Source organism: Dunckerocampus dactyliophorus, chromosome 6, assembly GCF_027744805.1.
Source record: "Dunckerocampus dactyliophorus isolate RoL2022-P2 chromosome 6, RoL_Ddac_1.1, whole genome shotgun sequence".
NCBI lineage: Eukaryota > Metazoa > Chordata > Actinopteri > Syngnathiformes > Syngnathidae > Dunckerocampus > Dunckerocampus dactyliophorus.
In genome coordinates this window covers 19,699,624-19,717,407 of record NC_072824.1, presented here as the reverse complement: position 1 = coordinate 19,717,407, position 17,784 = coordinate 19,699,624, and the positions used below count along the sequence as shown (strand labels likewise).

At 40.3% G+C, this 17,784-nt stretch overlaps 1 protein-coding gene across 1 annotated transcript in view; it reads right to left on the bottom strand.

Annotated features, from left to right (window-relative positions):
* Positions 1-13,849, bottom strand: part of atf7ip (activating transcription factor 7 interacting protein) — a 37,793-nt gene extending 23,944 nt beyond the window's left edge. The window contains exon 1 of the mRNA XM_054778091.1: positions 12,913-13,849. The gene's annotated coding sequence lies outside the window, so the exon portion shown is untranslated. The remainder of the gene's footprint in view (positions 1-12,912) is intronic.
* Between the last annotated feature and the right edge of the window lie 3,935 nt (positions 13,850-17,784).

The following is a 17,784-nucleotide window of genomic DNA, read 5'->3' as shown; positions in this document are numbered from 1 at the left end:
CCCCCACAGCAGCAGCAACCTGCCTGCTACAGTTGGAAGTTTTACAGTCCAGCCTGGACTAAACCATTGGAGCACAAAGGGGGGGCTCAACAGACTAGGAATAAAGCAGTGAAATGTACATCGTAGCCTATTTTGGTTTAGTTCACAATAAAAGACATTTGTTTCTGTGTCTTTTTGCTTTAGAATTCACACATTATTCCCAAAGTAGCAACCCAATGGTTTCATATCGTAACCACAGTAAAAGACTCTGAAAATGTGCAAAAATAGACATGTGACAGTCTTAAACATTTCTGTTTCAGTAACCAAAGAATTTTCAGTCAACTAGCACAGCCTTCTAGCCTGCCAAAGGGGAGTGCGCATGGTTTGCTTTCCTTTCGTCACAGGCTAGCACAGGCTGATTAGAAGGAAAAAAGGGGAAGAAAAGGTGGGGGATGGTAGCAGCGCTAGTTTTTCCACAGTGCATGTCGGGTATTCTTTATCGCTATCATACTCCGGAAGCTCTTCTTATGGGTACAAAGCAACAAAAACATATTGACCCATAATGCTACAAAATGAACAGAAGAATCAAGTAATGTCATCAAAGCTCCCCCCATGAGGTAAAAAAACTATTCAGTCCATGTAGATTGGTATAGTTCTTTGATACTTTATGATGCACAAAAGGTACAAAGTGGCTTTTAAGTACCTAACTATGAAAGTCTTACGGTTGGACTAGAGCTAGCACCAAACAGACGGGTCTGAAATCAAGAAGAAGACACAGAGCGGTAATACCCCTCCCCCACAGCAGAAGCCGGTCTGCTCCAGTTGGAGGTTTTACAGTCCAGCCTGGACCAAACCATTGCAGAACAAAGGGGTTTCAACAGACAAAAGCTCAAGCCGTGACAAATCTAAGGCTATCTCGTTTATGTTGATCTTCCTCCCCGCATTTTTAGTTCAAAACCTTCAAAGACATTTATTTCCTTGTCTCTTTGCTTTCAAATTTGTAAAAGGACTGTACTATTCAGACTATTATTGCTAGTGCTCATGTCTGCTGACCTAGAGAGGAGGCACTGTTCACATACAATCTGTCTCTCGTGAAAGTAAACATTTTATACGGTAGGATTTCCTTCCTTATATGTTCATGGTCTGCGAGAGTGATCTCTGTGAAAAAAGAAGCAACAATGGGCAAACATCTCACGATCTTAAGGACATAGTACACTTGCTAGGAGACATGTTAGCCCACTCAACACTTACCCTTCCCCCACTCCCTTTTCCCTTGAATTGCTTACTGTGTGTGAATGATGGCCCAGAATAGTTTCTGCTGCTGTATGGCGTTATAGCAAAAACATCCTCATAAACAATTTTGTTTCAGTTTTGTTTGTCAGGCAATGGGTCGTCGTCGTGAAAAATCGGACATTTTTCGGTTTTGTGTCCCCGTTGACATTAATCTACTAGCACCGGAAGCAACAGTGTGGTGGCTACGCAAAAGCATAAACCAAGCTTAAGTCAACCTTGCCAATAATCCACCTTTGCTGGTAGTATCACAGTTGTAACAGAGGCGGGCAGTGCCTGTATGAAGGGGTATTTTCTACAATGGTGTTACGTTTTCATTTTGCCTTTTCACTTTGCCTGTCCTGGAGAGTTGAAAGCAATTGTTGCTGTACGATAAGTTCATACATGAAGACCAGACGCTAGTACTGACGTCCTTACACAGGTAATTATTCAATTGTGAAATGATACGATGCTCTGTGAAAGCTCACCCATCTGGCAGCCTTTGAAATTTAATTGCAGAATTGACACACAATTCACACAAACACTCCCTAAATAGCAATTGCATCTAGGCAATGAACTGATTGTCTCCTGGAGTCCTACAACCAAATTGGCAGTCGTTACAGACGATAAAATAAGCACAATTACCGCATGATCAGCAGTTCAGATGCATATTATCGACAGCTACAGATAAGGAAGCAGCATACCATGCCACCTCTTGACTATTCAGATGGCTAAAAAAAACATGCAAATTGAAGTGCCCTCGCCCCCAAATAAGTATAGTCAGCCAGCTAGTCTTTTATTTTATACCTCCACCGTCTCATAATGTGACATCAGCAAATTGCTTATTTGTTCGCACTGGGAGTGTCACAATACATGACAAGACTCCGAAGATTCCGATCATCCATGAGTGCAATCGGCCGATACGGATCACATGGATTAATTATAAATGTTTCTATTTACTTATGATGAGCGCTATTGGTCAGGAGTGCCGTATAGGGGGGAAAAGTCAGGAAAATTCCAAGGTCCCCTAGCTGCCAGGGGTCTCAAAAAATAATTACCATAGTTTCCGGTGTATAAGGCGCAACTTTTTTCTTAAACTTTGAACCCTGTGGCTTATACAGTGGTGCGGCTAATGTTCTAATCTCATGACATATCCTTTACTTCAGAACTACTACTAATCCTTTAAATACCGCTTGCGTGTCAATGAGGAAACGGTAGCTCTTTCTTTGGCAGGAGCCAATCAACAAGCTTGTCAACCCACTGGATATCGCAGGATGTCATCACTCAATATAACAGTCAGACTTACGGTGTTATCAAAGAACGCTAAACTCATCACACAGCAACTTAACACTCAAAAGGTAGCTAAGAAATCTATAAAACAAGTACCAATACGAGCTTGTCGTGAGTTTTTTTTTCATAGCTCGTGATTGGCTCCTGTCAAATAAAGAGCTATCTAGTCCTCACGGACTTGTGCACACGACAATAAGCCATCATGATGTGGACATGTGCGGCTTATAGTCCAGTGCGGCTTATATATGTACAAATCTGTTTTTTTTCTCTCTACTCGCTAAATATAGAGACCATGTCATTAAATAGCCAACTCCGATCTCTTCAATGTATGAGGTGTGTTATGAAGCGGAGATGAAACTGTCGCCACAGTACCATTATTAATGAACCAAGACATCCACTTAATCTTCCATTACATCGGCACCGATATGCCAGACTTACATTTCTGCTACTAAGTTGGAGCATTAGTATCTAACTTACATCAGTGATCGCCGTTGCTTGTAAAGTTGGTGCTCAGCCAAACGTGACGAGCATAAGTGGTTACTGGTCAGTGATTAATGGTGCAGACAAGTCCATCTACGTGTTTTGATCTGACAAATCTTAAGTAAGTTTGATCAAACATCAACACCTAACTCCGATGGAAAAAACAGCCACACACCACTCACTGATGCTGACGCTGGGAACACCGCGCCGAAGTAGATTGGATTGCAAGGTTTATAGTGTGCGTAAAGTACTTAATGATCAGTTCCAATAATTCCTTGCACACTGCTACGTCCACATTACATATAGTATCATTCATAGTAGCGATGCCATAGTTCAGTCTTTTTGGCTTCTGGCTGTTTAATGTAACTTTAGAAGTCTGACATTAGCATCTCCATGGTAGAAACAATCTTCATGAGAACAACTGCAAGAGAATTTAGTACATGAACATATGTCAGCAATAATTGGTCCCTGTGTATAGGACACAGCACTCGATAGAGCTGCCAAGTACGAACTCTCCAAAAAAAGAGACTCCTTGGAATTTCTTCATTCGATAGTGGGATAGTGGTTTTCTAGGAGGATGACAGATGCTGCAAACACAGGGCAGTCTCATTATTTAATCTGGTGGGTGGATGGTTCCTAGAACGGTGGAATTCCTGAGTCCGCATCTTTATCCAGAACCTGACGAAAGCTACTGGGTTCTTCATTGGCTGGTCCACCACGCCTCTATGTTTTTTTGGTAACCGGTTTGTAGTTTTTCCGAATACTGCTAACTAATCAACTACCTTACTTCTTCATCATACCATATTTCTCGCCTTTCTCTTTAGCCGTAGGCAATGGGCAGTAGTTAAGATCCACATTGGTAAAACATTAAAAAGCTAACCTAGTAGGCCAGATTGTTGAACAAATCTATCTTTGAGAAAGGGTGGGTACCTGAAAAATTGAACGTGAAATATCAGTTGGTATCTAAACACGGTTGATCAGCACTGTAACCCTACATTGACAAGCATCCAATGTCACTAACTGAAGACATTCGGAAGGAAAGAAAATCAGTGCCCTTTTTTATTCCTGATTTGGTTACATTTGATAATGGTATGTAGCTTTTGGCGACTTCCCTTGCTTAAAGCTTGTCGCAACTTTTGGCTTTTGGAGCAATTCTGAACTGCCTAAAGGAGGAGCAAAGAGGATTTTATACCTGGATGTTTCACAATATCCAACTTTACAAAAACAGTTATGAAAAATATTTGGTGAAATTATCAAGGCAAGCTCATGGAAGAAGTTGGGGCATCAATGATGAAACAGCATCGCCAAAAGATCAGAGCACTTACTAAGAAGCCAATTTGATTGTCAAGCATAAACAGATGGAGGGGTAGTCATCTGCTTGTTTTCATCGCTCTTGGTAGCAGCTCAAAGTTCAGGTTGGGTGAGCATTTACATTTCTTATCCCAAACACTAATTGTCTGTGAATACTTTTGCTGCTAGAGGGAAAGATCATGGACAGAAAAGGAATTATGTGCCAATGAGAGCATGTCTTTGCATCAAAGCATTTTTGAGCATCCAATCATATTGCTTTGATTTCGATCTCATCACTCACTACGTTTACATGCACCCAAAAAAATTACTTCAATTACTTCAGTTGAAAGAAGCTTTGTAAAATGCATGTTAACACGTTTATTAGATTGTGTTTGATTTTTGAAGGATTTGATTAACGCATGGACCATGCGACTGGAAATCAGAGCTCTCTTGTATACACCGTAATCGGCCGATTGGTTTGGGCTTTCTACGCACCGCCACAAATAAATTTGGCCCTCGCGCATAAACACATTATTCAGGAAGACCTGGGTTAGAATCTCCGCTTGGGCATCTCTGTGTGGAGGTTGCATGTTCTCCTCGTGTGTTTGTCTATATGTGTACCCCGCCTCTCGCCTGAAGTCAGCTGGGATAGGCTCCAGTATACCCCCGCGGCGATAATGAGTATAAGCGGCATCAAAAACGAATGGATGGACTAATGTTACTGCACAAAACCAAAACGTACCATAAAAACTGTACTGAGGTGGACACAAAGCTTAAAAAGACTTTGTTCTTACCTGGGTTGAGATGTGATGGTGGTGACAGGAATCATTTAAATCATTTCCACTACTTCAGTGCTAATGGTTCAGTGATAATTGGGGGATGGGCATTAAACAAAATCAATTTGTTCGTTTTTATGATTAAGAATTATATTCTTTACAATTTGGTCGATCATGTTTCTATTAAATGTTGATCCGTCATGTTTGTATTAAAAAGCTGCAAAGTCATTGGGTCTTGAAGCAATAGACACCTGAAGGGATTTCCCCACTTAGCAAAAAAAACAAAAGTATTTTTGTATAAGTATAGGTAAGTATAAGTAAATTCAGGCCGGACTAGTTCCTTCCTTAAAACAAGTTGAAGAAAATAAAGATTAGGGAAGTACCAAACGGATATTGATATTGAATATCGGTCCGGTATCAGCCAACAAAAAAAAACAGTATTGGATTATATTGGCCTGCATTTAAAATGTCCGATATTGGCACTCTGATACAAGTAGTCCATTCCAGACTCTGCATCAGTGATGTCACCCGTGTGGCGGTGTTTTTCGCTAAAGTCTGAAAAAGACGTCGCAGCCGAGTGGAAAACCTGTAATGCATAAGTTTCCGGTGGAAGCACATAACAGGGAAAGTTTAATACGACCAAACTCATTGGGCATTTGACGAAGGATTTCACCACGTCTTCCTGAAACATCCACCGCTGTTTGACACGTTTACAAAGCGTGAGAAAACCCCACGGGACAGCAAAACATCATAGGCTGTAACAGAAAATAGCCAGCCCCTGTCGGCGGTGGGTAAGTCTCAAGCACTCTATACAGCTCTTCCCCTTTTTTGTTGCAACTGTTATTTATGTTACAACATAATATTCAGAAACATTCAGAATCTTCAACCACAGGGTCCGATGGATTTGACATATAAAAATTCCATATTTTTTTCAGACTCAGTAAAGAATGTGTATCGTTAGAGCTGCAACAATGAAATAGTAGTTTATTTTACTTTACAATAATTTGTCGATTAGTAGCCAATTAATCAATTAAAAATGTTACTTGCCCTCCATTCATATCAATGCGCGCTATCGCCTGTCCATTATTGTGTATGTGATGAATATGGCTGCGACGCTCGCAACTTCATCCGCTGTCGAACACATACGTAAACAAGATGGCTGAAACGCAAGCTATATATGATGAAAAGTGTCTATATAAGTTTAAAGCTCCAAAATGACTAAACTGCAAACATGCTGGCATTAGCATGCTAACCATGCTATTGGTTAGTATGCTAACACCTATGATGATAGTATGCTAACACCAATGATGATAGCATGATAGCGCTACATTGGTATGTGCTGTATGCTTGGTAATGGGAATGGTTTAATTTTATCTGGACAAGCATACAAATTACAGTGGAATACACCACATAATACATAATACTTAAAAATATGAAAATGGTTAACATGCTAACACCTAGCATGATATGTGAATGTGAATGTGTCGCATTGTGACTTTGGAATGGTTTGAATATGACCGTAGTGAGAAATCTTAAGATCAAAGAAAATTAGCTTAACAGTAAAGTGGGAATGTCGGGAAAAGTGGGAATTGTAGGAATGTTGAAAAATAAGTAGCCTGAATGTCTTGAATTAGCTGAATGCTTTGATATTGTTTGAATGGGTTGAGAAATATGGTAGTAGTAAGAATTCTTAAGGTAAAAAGCAATAAGTGTTCTGTAAAAGTGGGAATACTTGGGAAGTGGATGACAGCACAAATGTCCTGAATTAGTTGAATGGTTTAATGTTGGAACAGTGTGAATTGGTTTGGGAGTCAGAACTATTTACCGTAGATCAAAGGCATTTAGCATTCAGGACAAATGGGAACGTAGTAAAGAAAAGTGAAATGGTTTGTGATGTGGATAATAGCGCAAATGTCCTGACATAGCTGAATGAGTTGATGCTGGAATGAGGTGAATCGGTTGAAAAATGTAGTAGAAATTTTAGAAGGTCGTTAGTTTTACAGAAAAGTCCAAATTTAGCAAAATTCTAAATTGATGTGAAAAATAACAGCCTCAATGTCCGGAATGTGATGAACGATTTGATGTTGAATTGTTTTAATTGGCTGAATAATGTGGAAGTAGTTAGAATTCTGAAGACCAAAGGGAATTAGGGTTACGTTAAAGTTAGAATTTGATGGTGGGATGGGTCGAAAAATGTAGGAAGTTTGAAAAATGGCCCATTAATTTTCGATGGGAAAAATGTGGAATTCATACATAAATAGAAATGTAGTGCTACCAAGCTTGGTGTTAGCATTCTAACTATTAGCATGTTGGCATTGCTAACATTCTAACATTAGCATTGGCATTTTAACAGGTTGAAACTTACATAGACATTTAGCGTTATCATGCTAGGTGCTAGCATGTTAACATTTTGTTTGCATGTTAGCATTTTTAGTGTACTAACGTTATGATGTTACCATTTTAATCGTTTTCATATGTTTATACATAGCAATATACTGTTATCATGCTAGGTGTTACCGTGTTAATTGTTAGCATTCTACTATTGTCAGCTTGTTAGCATTTTAGCAAGTCTCTCAGCAATACACTTACATCGACAGTAAGCCCTATCATGTATGTTAGCATGCTGTTAGCAAGTTACCATGGTAATATTAGCATTTTATCCTTATTTGTAGCTATATTATATCACATGCCAACCATGCTAGTATGCTAACGTTACCAAGTTAGCATTTTAATCATTTTTCTTGGTTTCAAATTATATAGACACTTAGGGTTTTCATGCTAGGTGTTATAATGCTAACAGTTAATATTTTAACCATTTTTTGTTGTATAACCTTACACAGACACTTGGTGTTATGTCAGATGTTAGCATGTTCACTGTTAGCATTTCAACCATTCTGTTTAAATTCCCACAATTCTTGCTACTTTCACTTTCTTAAAATAATAATTTCAACCATTTATGCATTCATTTTACATTATAGCACATTTCCACAGCCTTTCAGTTCAATTTCAGCTTTTTTTTCTAACCATTACAACGTTCATACATTTCAACAGCATTTCCAGCTTCAGCTCTTAAGCTTTTGAACAAAGTAAAAAACTTACCATTTCAACACAGAATGGCAGAAGAACTTCTTTTCACTCCAACATGTCGGACATGCCATGGCTGGCTTAGTGACTCCATGCAGTGTTAAGGTAATGTCTCATCAACGATTTGAGTCAATGAATCATGCATAAGTGTATCAAAGTGTAAGGCCCTATGATTTCCATGTTAACAATATCACGAAGTTGGCCAATAAAAATGCGTAATCTTGCGGAAACCGACATATGGTGAATCAAATGCTGTCATCGTGAGGAGAAGGAACGTTTGTGTGGGCAAGTATTTCTCCGGGGGACCGCTCAAACGTGGCAGAATCTCATCACAAACACTAGCCCGCCCCCTCCCGAACTGAACATGTTCAAACGGCAACCTGAAACACCGGCCAAAGTTGCTGAAAAAACTTTGAAACTCACCTCTTACAGAGAGTGAATGGAAGCGATCAGGCTTAGTTTAGCAGGGATTTGAATGGGACTTAATATATCGATACTTGAAGCTGAAAGATGAATGCTTTCTTAGGACAAAAATATCAATATATATCACAATATCAATAAAAATCGATCAGGCCTAGCGAGGAACAACAATTACTTAAGTTCATTCAATGTCTAAGATGGCCCAATATAGGCTTAGATTCTATTAAAAAACAAAGAAATTACACTATTGTTCTAAATGCCGGAACTCCTTTGCAGGATTGCAGACAGGCATTGCAAAGAGAGAATTATATTATGGTGCATAGTATGATTGATTTAAATTATTGTTCATTTAGAGCTGTTAATAAACATGCATTATTATAATATATATATAACCTTGTCCGTCAATTACTGTATCTTTATGCTACTAAAATCGTGAAAATGGGCATATTTCATATTCCGATAGGTAGGAGGCCTCTGGGAAGACCCAGGACACGTGGGAGAGACTATGTCTCTCAGTTGACCTGGGAACACCTGGGGAGCTGCGGGTAGGAGCTGGACGAAGTAGCTAGGGAGAGTCTGGGCTTCCCTGCTTAGGCTGCTGCCACCGCAACCCAACCTCGGATAAGCGGGAGAACATGGATGGTCATTAATCTCATTACAAAATGTAATCATTTCACGGCCCCAATAATAATAGAATGTTCTATTCCTAGCCTGGAAAGTTGTTTGTTTCCCGCTTGTTGTGATTGATGACCAGCTGGATAGTGAAGTTTTGGACGATCAAAAACCAGCTGTGGTATTACTGGCCCATTTTTAAATCAAGTGAATTCTTTGCTGTCCATGTGGCAGACATTTTGTCGCACTCAATCTGAGGGGTGCAACATGAAATCGCTACAGCAGCCATGACCATCAGGCACAGAAGCTTAACCAAGTCTGTCGGTCCAACATAAACAAGCTAAATTAATTCTCCCCACAACTTGTCATTACTATGATATGCACTTAAAATCTATCTGTGTTACCTTGTAAGTCTTTTTCTACTTAATCAGATCAAAAGCTCTTGAAGCCATAAACTGTGAAGATTGAGTCGATTTCTCCAGTATGTAAGTAGGAGCCTCTTCTGAAATGGGTTGTGTAATGATAGATACATAAATATTTCACAAAGGGACTGACTGTTTTTGAAAAATCTTGTATTTATCCAGTGCTATATACACTGAACATCTGTAAAATTTAATCTGTTACTATGAATTCAGGTACAGTCCTGAACAGGGCCAAATTCATCGAACTGTGTAAGTATGGCTGACTTACGGCCAGTGGTTTGGACACAGAAGACACCCCACTAGTCACTTACGTGTAAATCCCTGTATCTACATAGAGTAGAATGTCGATATTTTAAGGGCATGCTCACAAAACTGCTTGTGTCTGTTGTGCCGCTGAAATTAAGCCACACCCACATTCAAGCCCAGTGTGGCGCATGGAAAATTACTGGACTGTACCACTTGACATACAGAGGGGTGGTTGACTGAAAATTCACATAGAACAAATTTTGCTGTCTGAGGGGCTTCAGGATAGCGTTCCAAACCAAACACCTAGTATTAAAAAACGGTGCTTTTTAAAAAAAAAAGTGCTTTTATTAACACATTTTATTCATACTTTCAGTGGTGGTACTTAAAGGGTCAAAGTTCATCTATCATTTCTGTATAATAACGCTGTTACGTATACTCCAAGACCAACAACTTCTTGAGTAATTTGTCCCCGTTTTTGCCCCTCCCCCAACCTCTCACCTCTGCAGTATGCTGTGCCTGGTGAGTCGTTCAAGCACCAACAATTCAGTCCGACAGACGGATTGAAAGCATTCATAACTTGAGACATACAATGTGTATCATGAAATACACGGAAACCATACATTGTGCAAACAAGTTTGTGGTGGTTTAATTTGGCTTGTGTGCATATGTATAGCTTATTTCACCTAGGACACTGAGTGTAAAATAGCAAAAAATAAATAAATCAGATGAAATTCTATCAACTTGAGTTAGAATTTGTGAAATAATGAGAAATAATCAACCTTTGACACTATGAGAGCAGTTTTGCCAAAAGCAAACACCGCTTGTGTTTGATAGGCACAAACACATTTTAGCGGCCCTTTCACATGGGAACTTGGAACTTGGAACTAAGAAGCGAAAAAACACGCTCATGAACATGGTCTAAACACAGAAACCTGCAGCAACCAATCAATGCTTTATTAGTTTAGTGTTAGCCAAAGATTACCATGGCGGTGGTGGTGATGACGACACGTCAGTGGGGTGTTTGCGCTTAAGTTGCGCATGCATCGTTTTGCCGCCAAACACGAGTTTGGCTTTGCAAAGTTTACGTGTCACCGACGTTGCATGCTTATTTTCTGTGTTTGGGTCTATTTGTCATTTCCCGTATCTCAGCTTCTCGCTTCTGACTTGCCATTTTTTCTTTCTGCTTCTTTGCTTTCATGAGGTATGTCAATTAAAATTTGATTCAGCAGCGCGTCGACAATAACTAATCAACAAATTTTTATAATCGACACTGTCAATTATGTGGACTAATCTTTAGTGATGTGCGATACCACTGATTGCGCTTCCGATCCGATAAGGTGTAAAAATCACGCTGGTATTAGCAATACCAATCTGATACCGATCTTTGGTGCAAATTTACGTTTGGTAAATTTTTGTGGTGTATTTCATATTACGGCATGAAGAATACAAAACATTTAACTCATGTATTAAATAAATGTATTTTAATAAATGATTCATTCAAATAAATTTATAATTTCACAATTAGGTTATTTAGCTATGTATTTGTTCAAAACCATACAGTATTTTGAGTTGGGTGATTTATAGAATAGCCAAGCTAATATACAACAGCAGAAAAAACCTGGAAAAACACAAATAAAATATGTGACAATGGTAATTTAAAACCAAAAAGAAAATAAGCGATTTCATAAAACCATTAAAATAAATGATTAATTATTAAGAACTACAATAAGGATGAAAAATATATTCACAATTCGGACATGGATCAGTTTATGATCGGTCGTCATTTCAGACAAACATTACCTCAAATGACTGAAGTATTAAAAGTATCCCTAGAGCGTGAAAATCTGGTATCGGAAATATCGATATTTCAGTATCTTTCCGCACATCACTACTAATCTCTGCAGCCCTACTTACGGTAGACATTTTAATTCAATTCGCCAAATTGCGATAATGCATTTTGATGACCCAACCTAGCCGTGTCCTGCAAAACAGCGACAAGCTGCAACAAGTCGTCAATGTAACGTAGCCCTGTAATTAGCGATGCTAACGTATGCACCGAGCTGCTCCACTGAGTTACTAATCCTCGCCAATATGGCAGTAAATTAATTAAATTTCTTGCAAGTAGAGAACAAGGAATAGCTAAGCTAGCTTGCATGTAAAGTCACAAAAACCACGCAGCACATATTACCAGAAGTCCAACAGGAACCGCGTTACAGCGGAGAGTAACCAGCTTTGAACGGGAAATTAGCAAGTAAATTAACAAGAGTCTAGACTGACAACAGTACACAGCTACACGGAGCGGCTACGCTGTGTGTGCATGCGTCCGAAAACCGGAAATGACGTTATCGCCTACAAAAAAGGAGTCTTCGTAATCTGTTACCTGTTTGGAATGATATGCCAAAGAATATATCATGATCGCAACAGGCTGCAATGTATCGCAACATGGATTTTAGGCCATATCACCTATATCAGTAACACCCGCACGAGCCAAACACGTTGGCCATTATTAATGAGTACACCCTCAAAAGACAGACGTTAGTTCATTGCCCTATCATACTCCCAGCCTCTAGGGGGCAACAGCGTGCCCAATTAGTTTTTCGTTGACATTTCTCAGCACTCACATGCTATTTGTTTTTAAAGAGATGTGCATGGAATTTGACTTTGGAAACTTACACAAAACCTTTGTGATGGAATGCTTAAAATGGCAAAGTGTACAGTGTTAAAGCAATTATATATTAACATAAGCAAATGCCAACAGCTAGCCGCTAAAAGTGCAACCTGTAAGATCTAAGGTAAGACATATAAAAACAGGTGAAAGGAGCCCAAATTGGAAGAATTGTTGTAATTTCAGAAAAAAAAAATCACCAAACAGCAAATGTTAACAGCTAGTCACCTAAAAGAACAACCTCTAAGACTCCTAAGTAAAAACAAGTACAAAAATGTGTAAATATTGAAAAACAATTGAAAGAATTGCCCATTTGTTGTAACTAAATGACAAAAAACAACATCTCGTAGTTTATGCTAACTGCAGTACCAGGACTCACCTATAGAGGCGTTGTCACACACTGTTCCCCGATTTTTCTTCTTTCGTTTTTTTTTATTGAAAAAAATCCTGTCCGCGCCTTCTCCTCGCCCACTGTGGAGATTGCACCAACGCTACTTCTTTTTAAAGTCCACTGGCTTGAAAGTGAGGAAAAACAACCCGGCTAGCTGTTGGTGCTACAACGGCAGCAGTGAGGTTTGCTTCTCGCTGGCGAGCCGACTACTCTTCAGTCAGTCGTCCTGTCTCCTTCAATCGCTCCTCCTCTTTTGCAACACAAAAACCCACTGTGGCGCGGAGGCGGGAAGGCTGGAGAGGTCGTGTTGTTGGTGATGGGTGGGTGGGGGGGGGGAGACCAACAAAAATTCGCGTACTGGACGTCGTCAGTTTCTTTAACGGATCACAACGAGCAGAAGGTGAAGGTAGGCATGGAGTGCTCCAGGCTGAGACCGGCTACTGTTGGACTGTAGGAAGAACCTGTGCTAGATGGTCTCCTGACTGCAGTAACAAGAAAATGGATGAGAACACACAGGCAGACTTGCTCGGGAACGGTAGTATGGGATGGGCGGGGTTTAACTTAGCCAGGACGTGAGGGGAGGGACTAAATCGAAGGGGGAGGAGTCAATTTATTTGAACGGCAACAAAATTAAGACACAATTTTTCACTCATTTTGTTGTTCACTCATCATTGGAGTGTAGTCCTCAGTCATCCTGTGTCTTTCCATACTTGACTGTGGCTCCCACAGACAGGTGAGTTCCCCCCAAAAAATAGGTTACCTAAAACAGTCGCATCCGCTAACAAAACAATCCTACTTCCCTCTCTTCTCTTCCACCCTACAAACATGTCACCTTTATTTCACATTCTGCTGACATCATGCAGCCGTCAGCCATTTTGTCGACTTGCCTCAAACATGTAGTTCCCCAGGAGGCCACCAGGGGGGTAAGTCATGCCATCCATTTTGTATACAGGATAGATTCATTAGGGTAGCGTGAGGTGGAGCCTATCCCAGTTGACTTTAGGTGAAAAGCAGGGTACAGCACAGACTGATTACCAGTCACTCACAGGACACAAATAGATCAACAACCATTCACACCTATGGACAATTTAGAGTCTTCAATTAGCCCAGTGCTTCTCACATAGTGGGGCGGGCCCGGTGAAGAGAGTCAGGGAGGACTTTGAGTATTAATGCAGACTTGTCAACATGTATGAATTTGTCAAACTCAGCATGCAATTTGACTCTTGAAAACGCTCGTACGTGTCACTGCTCTCCACTTTGTTGCATTTCGCTGGTTTTAGGTTCAAGTTCAGTCTGTACGGTACAGATAAATGAATAGATATTATCCGTTTCTCAATAGTACTTCAAATGGGGGAGGACAAAAACATTTCTGTCCCCCAGTGGGGGTATGACAGAAAATAATTGAGAACCGACACACTCGTGGGGAGACACAGGGCAATTCAATTTCCCGAATGTGGAAATTTCCACAGCTAAAATCCAGTTGCAGTTAGCATATCGCTGCTCCACAAAACCCGTATATCAGGCCTTGCCAATATGTACGCATTTTTTGTACACGTCATAGATTTTTACCCTTAAATACCTTTGTACTCTTTGCTGCTCTCAAGTATGCATTTTGTTATTTTTCACCAGTTTCAGTTTCCTTGTTCAGTCTCGTAGCATGACGTTCACTACTAAAAAGAAATCCTCGAGCTGCGACGACGACTGATACGGCTATGATTGGTCGGCTTTTAGTACATTATTTTCTGTCTTTTTAAGACTCGTGCAGAGGGCGGTCAGCCAACCTATGTGAACGCCTCCTCCTCCGATTTCGGAATTGCTGTTGGTACAAATCGATTAGTTCCAGCTGCATTAACACGTACCCTCTCTCTTTGATTACCATCATTCCACAACTCCGGGGTTGTCATATACATTTGGTCCAATCAGAAGCCTGAAAAATCAACCACGGCTGACTTGAGTTGGTCGCACTCTATAATGTGTTTGTTGAGTTCATATTTGGGGTCACACGGTGGCCTAGTGGATAGCATGTTGGCCACACGGTCGGAGATCTGGTTCGTATCTCCATTTGGGCATCTCTTTGTGGAGTCTGCATGTTCTCCCTGTGCGTGCGTGGGGTTTCTCCGGGTATTACGGGTTCCTCCCACATTCCTAAAACATGCATATTAGTTTAACTGGAGACTCTAAATTGTCCATAGGTATGAATGTGAGTGTGAATGGTTGTTTGTGTATATGTGCCCTGCGATTGGCGACCAGTCCAGCGTGTACCCTGCCTCTCACCCGAAGTCAGCTGCCAGCATACACCCGCGACCCTAGTGAGGACAAGCAGCATAGAAAATGAATGGATGGATGGAGTTCAAGGTCAATAGGCGATTCTGTTAAAATAAACCAGGAAGTAGACAGCCCTAATTTAGTGCCCTCTACTGGCAGTTGAGGTAAATTCCAAATTTTGTTCTTTGATACTTTCCATTTTATTCTGTGGCACAACAATTGTAGATCATCATCTAAGCTTACTACCCAAAATCCTGCTGCCTGAAAATCAGCGTTTGATGTTCAAAACACAGTTCAGTCTACCATTAGTGGAAAGTGGGGCTGATACAGTTAGCAAAATTACACCAAAAATACTAAGCCGACAAAACTCCACCAAACAGCACGAGTCGAAGATTGAGATTGAAATGAGAATGTGGATAAATGTGAAAATATAGGAAGTATATTTATGGCATGAATTTACACCTAATGTACAACGATGTTGTACAACGAAGGGAGGAGAACTTCAGGCAATCAATTTAAAAACAGTGGTATGGCAGCCTGGGCGGCACGGTGGCTTAGCATGTTGGCCACACAATCAGGTGATCGGGAAGATGTGGGTTCAAATCTCCGTTTGGGTACCTCTGTGTGGAGTTTGCACGTTCTTCCTGTGTGTGTGTGGGTTTTCCACAAGTATGCATGTTAGGTTAATTGGAGATTCTAAATTGAATGTGAGTATGAATGGTTGTTTGTCTACATGTGCTCTGCGATTGGCTGGTGACCAGGCCAGTGTGTACCCCGCCTCTCGCCAAAAGTCAACTGGGCCCCGCTACCCAAATGAGGATTAAGTGGCATAGAAAATGAATGGATGGCATAGCGGCACAACACTAAAAAGTGTGAGCATTTCAGTTACTGATACTGAGTATGAGGAGTAAAATTATGGAACAAATTTAGTAAAGGCTCACTCATATGAGCCAGTTTAAGAAACAATGCAAGCAAGCAAGTTTTTACAAGGGACATAGAGGAACTAGAAAGCTGACAACTATAGTGTCTGATATCATTTATCTTGAATTCATTTACTTATTTATTTATGATATACTCTGTATTTCCTTTTATTATGTATTACTACATTGTTTGTCATTACTGAAGAAGCCATCTACACTCAACAAAAATGTAAACAACCTCTTTCAAACATTGCTCACAAATCTGTCTAAATGTGTCACATACGTGGCATATGAAGATGCTGATTAAAAAGCATGATTATTGCACAGGTGTGTCTTAGGTTGGCCACAATAAAAGGCCACTCCTAAATGTGCAGTGTAACTGTATGGTATATAAATTATGTTCTGCTTCTTCCTACTCCTTTTCAGACATGTGGAATTATGTGCAAACGTGATGTTCCTTAATGTAACTTTGTTAAACATGTTGGAAATAAAATATACCATTATCATTACCATAAATGGAACAATCTACCCTCCCTGAACCACGAAGTATCCTACAGGCCAAGGAAAACCAACATAACTCTCGAGCTATTTTTTTCTCTCTTTTGTTTGCCTTGGTGGAGGTCTGCGCCCTATTGAGTGACATTCTGGTTGTATATGATTATTATAGAATTGCTATTAAAAAAAAGTATAGTGGGCTAAAATTGTTGACATTTTAGGTACAATTAACAGAAATGTTGGTTGATCTGGGTCTATCTTTAACCATAGAACCATACGCAGCTACGCTTTAGCACTTTTTTAGCAGTAGCAACTAACCCGAGTCTGGGTTCTATTCAAGGTTTCCTCTTAGAGGGAGTTTTCCCTTGCCTCCATCGCCAAAGTGCTTGCTCATGTGGGGCTCAGTTGGTATGAAGAGTGTGGGTCTAGACCTGGTAAATATGTAGAGATAACTTCTGTTGTGAATTGGCGCTGTATACATTTACATGACTTACTGCTTTGCCGCACAGTGGTCAAGTGGTTAGCATTTTGGCCACACAGTCAGGAAATCTGGAAGATCTGGGTTCGAATCTCCGTCGGGCACCTCAGTGTGGAGTTTGCATGTCCCCCCCCCCGTGGGTTTTGCCCTGGTACTCCGGAGAAACATGCATGTTATGTTAATTGGCGACTCTAAATTGTCCATAGGTATGAATGTGAGTGTTGTTTGTCTATATGTGGCCTGCCATTGGCTGGCGACCAGTGCAGGTTCCGCCTCTCGCCCAATGTCAGCTGGGATAGGCGTAGAAAATGAATGCATGAATAACCGTTTTGCAATTGCAAAGATTGTTGCTTTGATCTAACATGTCAAATATATTTTACTAACCTGCTCACTGCTTGTCAGTTGCCAGGAGACAGAGGACATTTGAGCTGAAATAGGAGACAGTCTTAATATCATCAAAGCTCAGTTTATTCTTTAGGTGTACAAAGCTGACATACTGTAGATGACAGTGTAGTGTTTTCACCTGAGGATGGGTGCCATGCAGGGACACCATTAGATCTTTACAACAGAAGCCGTAAATGCCCTGGGGAGCTGCAAGGAGAGAAAGTGATTATCTGGCATGCTAAGCTATCGAAACCAAACATCCACACCTTAGCTTTGTAACAAAGATAACTAGTGTAATATCTGATAATATATCTCCGG